Source organism: Trematomus bernacchii, unplaced genomic scaffold (genome assembly GCF_902827165.1).
Source record: "Trematomus bernacchii unplaced genomic scaffold, fTreBer1.1, whole genome shotgun sequence".
Taxonomy (NCBI): Eukaryota; Metazoa; Chordata; class Actinopteri; order Perciformes; family Nototheniidae; genus Trematomus; species Trematomus bernacchii.
This window is the reverse complement of record NW_022987817.1, coordinates 18,822-25,588: the sequence shown is the minus strand read 5'-3', so window position 1 is coordinate 25,588 and position 6,767 is coordinate 18,822. Positions and strand designations below refer to the sequence as shown.

The 6,767-nt window shown below is 42.2% G+C and overlaps 1 pseudogene; it reads left to right on the top strand.

Annotated features, from left to right (window-relative positions):
* Nucleotides 1-3,249: 3,249 nt before the first annotated feature.
* Nucleotides 3,250-6,082, top strand: LOC117498828 (annotated as a pseudogene).
* The last annotated feature ends 685 nt before the right edge of the window (nt 6,083-6,767 follow it).

Sequence of the window (6,767 nt, the reverse complement as noted above, 5' to 3'; positions counted from 1 at the left end):
TGTAGTTGAAGAGTTTGTAAATTAACATGAACCGAAGCTGTTGCCTGTTGCAATATACAGTCTATGGTTGCTACAGAGGATTGTGGGTAATGTAATGTCTTCGGCCATCCAAAACTCATAGAAAACGACATGTTTCTCAGAATTGAAGGGGAAAACGTGACAAAAGCATTGTACACACACTAAAACCTATCAATGTTGTTTAATTAACAAGGATAATATGGTGTTTTTGAGTTGATGAGTAGTGGAGATATCACTGTCAAATCAATCAACAGTAAGGGGAATACTTACTTCCGGGTGTACAATTCTCCGTTATCCAATGGGAATGGACGCTCACATTGCCTTTAACAGCCGCCGACACAAACAAATGCCGTGCTTCCATGAGCGTCAAATCCCGCCGCAGATGGGAATACACAATTGCAATCAGTTGAAAGCTATTTGCGTCCGTTTATGAAGCTGAAGGAGCCTCGGAGCGTCCCAACTGCACGCCTCGGGACCCTGACCAAGTGTCGCTCCTGGACGCTTATGGAGTGAGAGTGTGTTGGCGTACATGATTTCGTTCGGCAGCCAAATACCGCAAAATAATCTGTGACGCGTTTGTGTGTATTGTGTTGGTTTCCCGGGGAAACACTGGCTGTTGTTGTGCCTGCTGTGACGTTAAGTTACCGCTTGTAATTATGCCTTTACAAGCTTAAAAGTTGTATTTATCATCTGAATTTGGCGAAACAAGTTTAATATTCTAAAAACCAAGACTTGACAGGTGTCTGTGTTGACATTCCCCTCATTGTGCGTCAGCAGAGGCTACAAGTGTCTTAGGTTCAAGTTAGACAACTAATGTCTGGGTAGTGTTCATGACTTCATGTTTATGTCATCTTAATATTTAATCTTGATGCACACACACTTTCCGTGCTTTCCAATAGTTTAAAATAGTTTTATTCCACTGTTAAATAACCTGTTCAATACAAACATGCCACCTGTAAAAATTATATAACATTTCTGTGAACTGATATTTGTTTAGTGAGTTTATTAGAGGATGTTCCCTGAAAGATCGTAAAATGTCAATGAAGATGTCAGACTTAGTATATTTGTTAATAATGACATACAATACATGGAATTTGTGTGTGTGTGTTCCAAGTGAATCTGCGGCCCCCAGGTGGCCAGTACATACATTATGTGGCCCCCACCACCATCCAAGTTGCCCATCCCTGATGTAGAGGAAGAGGAAGAGGTTTCAGAATGTGAGGATCACATTTCTGAGAATTCTGAATCTGACAGTCACTTTGAAGAAGTGGATGAGATTAGCATCAGCTAGTAACAAAAAGGCAGGGTCGGTCGGAAACCGGAAACAAACAATATTTTCTTTTAGGCCTGAGGTGATTACCGCTTTATGGGATCAGGTCACGTGTGTCAATTAAACAGCTATTAGTGGCTGATTTCTCTTTTGACTTGTTAGAGAGTCCTGGTTCTTGGATGTGGATCCTAAAAGTGTATTATGGGTATTGTTTGTGATGTCAGGCTGTATGCAGTTTGCCCTGAGCAGTTTGTGTCAGCAGCCACCAGAGGGCAGCATGGTGCAGGTTTGAACCAGCAGCTGACAGGAGGCTGATGGGATGTTAAACCCAGCACAGATAACAGCATGCAGCTCGCTCTGTAGTATGAAACAGATTGATACACATAAACACAAAGAAGAAATACAACATACAGTACAGGTTGATGTGATGCGTGACCACATCACCCCTATTCTGGCCTCACTACACTGGCTTCCAGTTCGGTTCAGAATTGATTTTAAAATCCTTTTATTTGTTTTTCAAGCACTAAATGGGCTGGCTCCGGCCTATATAGCTGAACTCCTCCAGCGCTACACCCCAGCCAGAACTTTAAGGTCTGCTGACCAGCTGCTGCAAGACCAGGCTAAAAACCCGAGGGTACCGAACCTTCGCAGCAGCTGGCCCTAGGCTCTGGAACACTCTGCCCCTCCATGTGAGGTCGGCCCAGACCCTAGGGGTTTTTAAATCTAAACTAAAAACACACTTCTTCTCTCTGGCTTTCTAGTTAGAGCGGAGCACGACTCCTGACTTTTCCGTGTTTTATTTTTATTTTGTTTTTAAGATATATCTGTTGTAATTTATTGTCGTTTATTGTGATTGTAGTAATGTGTTTTTATTACATGTACAGCACTTTGGCTCGACCAAAAATCGCTTTTAAATGTGCTATATAAATAAAACCTGATTTGATTTGATTTGATGGAAATATACACAAAGGATGCACTCTGTTTAGTAGAGTGAAGGGATGTCTTGATTCATTTGGTAGTCACTGAGGCTTTTTGTATTTGTTTTGTTTAGATATTTTGTCCTTTTGTGAGTCTTTGCAGTCGTTTTGAGTCCATTTCTAGAAGTTGTCTCTTCAAGTCATTTTCTACGTCTTGTGTTTTTTTGTAGTCATTTTGTTTCAAATGGTTGTCGTTTTGGTTATCTTTGAAGTAATTGTATGTTAATTTAGTAGTTATGCATGCAAGCGAGCCCCGATGCATCGGTCTGACATCGCCATCAGCTGATGTTTGCCATCATTTCTGCCATCTGTAGATCAGCAAAAAAGGTGACATTAGGCGATGGTAATAGCTGATGTAAAAATGTTTTGCTGGGCCATGTGAATTGCCCATATTGCCAACGTTCAGATCAGGGCTGGGCAATATACCAATATTCCTCAAAGACTAAAGGTTCAAAGATTAAATGGTTTTATCGTCATATGCACAACAGTTGTTATGTAGGCTCCTCGAACAGTGCAACTTGGTATATACTTGAGAAATCAAACTGTGAAAGTGAAACAATTGAGAATGTAAATTGTGCAAATCAAAGCACTATTATAATTTAATAGGTTGATTTGATTCATGAATGGCATTTATTTCAATTGAATATGTCTTATTATCATTAAAAGTAACGTGTTATAATGGATTATGATGGACGTAATGAAAAACTAGAATATTTTTCATAAAAATGAATAATTTGTTCGGCACAAAAATGGAAAAAATAACAACAAAACAAACAAACATGAAAATATATTAACATCGGTATCGGCATCGGCCCAATTGTTAATCCAATCGTCGGTATTGGTAGTGGCTTTGTGTCAATTTGTAAACTTTTTGTGTTTCTTTGTTGAGTAAAAAGGTCTAATTGAAAGGGGAGCATGGTTGGACATGATATTACCAAATCATTGAAGTTAACTAACGAGCTGTTGTAGATTCTTTTCAGTTCATTCAGAGAGATGGACTCTGAAGGCAGCGGGACGATGGAGGTGGCGGCGCTCGGACGGCCTTTCAGCCTCGGGATGTTGTACGACTGCCGCAAAGACTCTCTCGTCCCTGGTGAGGAAAAAACATCACCTGTAAAAAAAGAACAACAACATTTTCTTTTTGCCCCCACAAGGAAAGACACAGATACAAAGTTATGAATAAGTTATTCCAGATGTCTGGTTGATAGCATGGATTTGACTTTTGTGATGTTGCAGAATTGGAGGAAGCAGGTTTGGACTAGCTTTTTTATGTGAGGCTCAAGTTCAGATTCTGGTCAAAGATCACAGGTTTCCTGAGTAGGGTTTGACGTTGGGGGCCAGGGTTCTGATGCAGGGTTTAGTGACACAGTTACCAGGAGCACTAAGAAAGACCTCTGTTTGTCTGAATTTAGATCAAGGAAGTTAAGTGACATCCATACAGGCAGTCATGGAGAGTACTAATATTACCCATCACATTTAGTCTAACTGAGAGTAAATCTGCGTGTCGTCAGCGTAACAGTGGTGAGAGTCAGGGAACTATACAGGTAGCACCACTGAGGGAATCCTCATCTATGTTTCAGTATAGATAAGAGACAGAGACCTGAGAGAAAGTTAGAAGTTGGAACTCGACAAAGGATTCTTTAAAAAACATACTGCAAGACAGGCAACAACTTGGCCCCAAATCTCATTTTAATTCAGCATGGAGACCAGCTATCTAGTATACTCCAGACGTTGATGAGAAGGGACCATCTTAGCTTTTGACCACCTGTACAGTAGAAGCCCAGATCCAACTGTTTCCTGCTGCACACGAAGGCATTTGACTTATATTTTGTTATATGGCTTTCCCTTAAAGTTAGTGTGTATTAAGGAGCTCGATTCTTTCTTCTTTTGCAGGACTGAATTTGTGGGACCGTGAGAACCTTAAAAATCATACTGAAGAAAGACCACAGAACTATAATGATTGTGATATAGTTGCATCTGAATCAATTAAGGACAAATCTTCAGCACTACATGTTGAAGCATCACTGAAGGCAAGTTTCTTGGGTGGACTGGTAAAGGTTGAAGGATCAGCCAAATACCTGAACGATAGTAAGACTTCCAAAAATCAGGCCAGAGTAACTCTGAAGTACCAAGCTACCACAAAGTTCCATGAACTGTCCATGAATCATCTTGGAAGAGACAATGTGATACAGAAATCTGTCTTTGATAAAGGAATAGCCACACATGTAGTCACAGGTATCCTTTATGGGGCACAAGCCTTCTTTGTCTTTGACCGTGAGGTGTCTGTCAACGAGAACCATCAAGACATTCAGGGCAACTTGAAGGTGATGATCAAGAAAATCCCCTGCTTTTCAATAGAGGGCGAAGGCTCGCTGAAAATGGAAGACAAGGACAAAGCAAATGTTGAGAAACTGTCCTGCAGATTCTTTGGAGACTTTTTCGTTCAGAAACCTCCCACATCCTTTCAGGGTGCAGTAGAGGTGTACCAAAGTCTGCCAATGCTGCTGGGAGCCAACGGGGAAAAAGCAGTACCAGTGAAGGTCTGGCTGTTGCCTCTGACATGTTTAGATTCTACTGCCGCTAAACTTGTCCGTCAGATAAGTATAGGATTAGTTGAAGAATGTCAGAGTGTCCTGGAGGACTTCAGTGACCTGGAAATGAGGTTCAATGATGCACTGAGAACCCAAACTGCACAGCAGTTCCCACAGATTGGAAAAACCTTAAACCCTTTAAACAGATGTGCTCTGATTTCAAACTGGAATTCCAACGAACCCTGGCAAAGAAACTTCCATCAATCCGAGGAGGAGGAGAAGAAGAAGCTGTGCTCGCAGAGATCCTGAGGAAGACATGTTCTTCTCCTTTCAACAGCAAGGACCTGAACGAGTGGATGGACTGTAAGGAGAGAGAAATATCCATTTTAAAGTCGTACACCAACATGATGAAAAACACCCAGATCGTTCCACGAGAAAATGATCTTCATGAAGAAATTCTCAAAGCAGAGCACGCTGTGTGTTTTGTCTTCACCTCACTGGGAAGTGATGAACCGTACCTCTCAACTTTATCAAACTACCTTCAACAAACACCCAAACCAGACGACGCTCAAGATCCCCCCCCTCCAGATCAATGGTACAACTCAAGAGAAGAAATGGAAGCAATGCGGCATAAAGCAAAGCTCTTCAGTGATTTTGCAGAGGCCAACAAGGAGAACAAGAACATCACATTTCTGACGGTGGGTTTAACAAACGAGACACAGAAAGGTGCCAGCATCTACCTTTATACAGACGGCTTTTCTGTCACTGAGAGCTTTGAGCCGCCTTCAAAGCCTGCAACAGTAACAGGAAGTTATATAAACCACAACAGTGTGATGCTGAAGATTTCTCCACCCATATTTGGAGCAGAGGACATCACCTCCTACTCTGTTGAGTACTGTGTCAGTGGAGAGGACGACTGGAAACAAAAGACAGCATCCAAAGCTGAAGAAGTCACAGTGAGCGGCCTGAGTCCTAACACAGAGTACATGTTCAGATGCAGGGCAGAGACACCAGTAGGTGCCGGGCCAGCCAATGAACTCAGTGGATCCATTCAAACCTTACCCTGCAGCCCTCCTGGAAAACTCCACGTTGAATCTACCTCACGTGAGATATCAGTCAGCTGGGAGAAACCTGCTGAGCTCGGACAAGATGTCCACGTTTTGAGCTACATCGTGGAGTACGCCGAACAAGACCAACAGGTGAAAGAGGAAGATCTCCACTGGAAGCAAATGATGGCAGGAGCTGAGACGGCGATCATTTCAGGACTTCAACCAGAGACAGAATAAGCTGTCAGGGTCAGGTGTGATTGTGGTGCAGCTGGAAGAAGCAAAGAAAGCATCGCTGTTAATGTCAGTACAACTAAACGTGACCGTCTCAAAGAATTCCTCATAAGTAAAAGCAAAAGGATCAATTCTGAATCTCCCTCAGTTTACAAACTGCCTCTGACAGAAGAAGATCTGGACGTCGATGGATGCCGGAGGTACAACTTTGGCAAAGAAAGCATCACACAAAATCGTACAATAATGCTTGTTGGAGCAACTGGATCTGGAAAGTCCACTCTGATCAATGGACTCATCAACTACATCGTTGATGTAGAGTGGGAGGACAATTTCAGATTCAAGTTAGTTGATGAGGGTCAGTCGAGATCTCAAGCTGAGAGCCAGACCTCTGAAGTCACTGTGTACAACATCAACCACCAAGAGGGCTTTAAAATCCCTTTCTCTCTGACCGTTGTTGATACTCCAGACTTTGGAGATACAAGAGGAATAAAAAGAGACAAGGAGATCACAGAACAGCTTCTTAATCTCTTCTCTGCTGAGCGTGGCCTCAGTGAAATTGACGCTGTGTGTTTTGTAGTTCCAGCTTCTTTAGCTCGGCTCGAACCATCACAGAAGTATGTGTTTGATTCTGTGCTCTCAATCTTTGGCAAAGATGTGGCAGAAAACATCCAGGTTCTGGTGACATTTGCAA